At 66.8% G+C, this 202-nt stretch overlaps 1 protein-coding gene across 2 annotated transcripts in view; it reads right to left on the bottom strand.

Moving 5' to 3' along the window:
- Window positions 1-196, bottom strand: part of CALU (calumenin) — a 37,868-nt gene extending 37,672 nt beyond the window's left edge. For both annotated transcript variants that reach the window (XM_005868918.2, XM_005868919.2), the window contains exon 1: window positions 158-196. The gene's annotated coding sequence lies outside the window, so the exon portion shown is untranslated. The remainder of the gene's footprint in view (window positions 1-157) is intronic.
- Window positions 197-202: the final 6 nt, after the last annotated feature.

Below are 202 nucleotides of genomic sequence, written 5' to 3'. Positions count from 1 at the left end.
TGGGTCCGAGCCGGCTCAGGCCCACCTCCCCGAACTGGCAGAAACACAGGCCGGGGGCGAGGGAGATCCCGGCGGCGCCGGGAGCGAAGCCCGAGGACAAAAAGAAAGCGAAAAAGGACGAGGCTGATGAGAGAGGGGGGCGACCCCTCGCACTTACCTTGCCTGCTAGCACCGGAGCCCAAGGTGCCGCAGTCGCCGATCA

Source organism: Myotis brandtii, unplaced genomic scaffold (genome assembly GCF_000412655.1).
Source record: "Myotis brandtii unplaced genomic scaffold, ASM41265v1 scaffold280, whole genome shotgun sequence".
Taxonomy (NCBI): Eukaryota; Metazoa; Chordata; class Mammalia; order Chiroptera; family Vespertilionidae; genus Myotis; species Myotis brandtii.
Note: the sequence above shows the minus strand (reverse complement) of the source record. Positions and strands in the feature narration are given on the sequence as shown.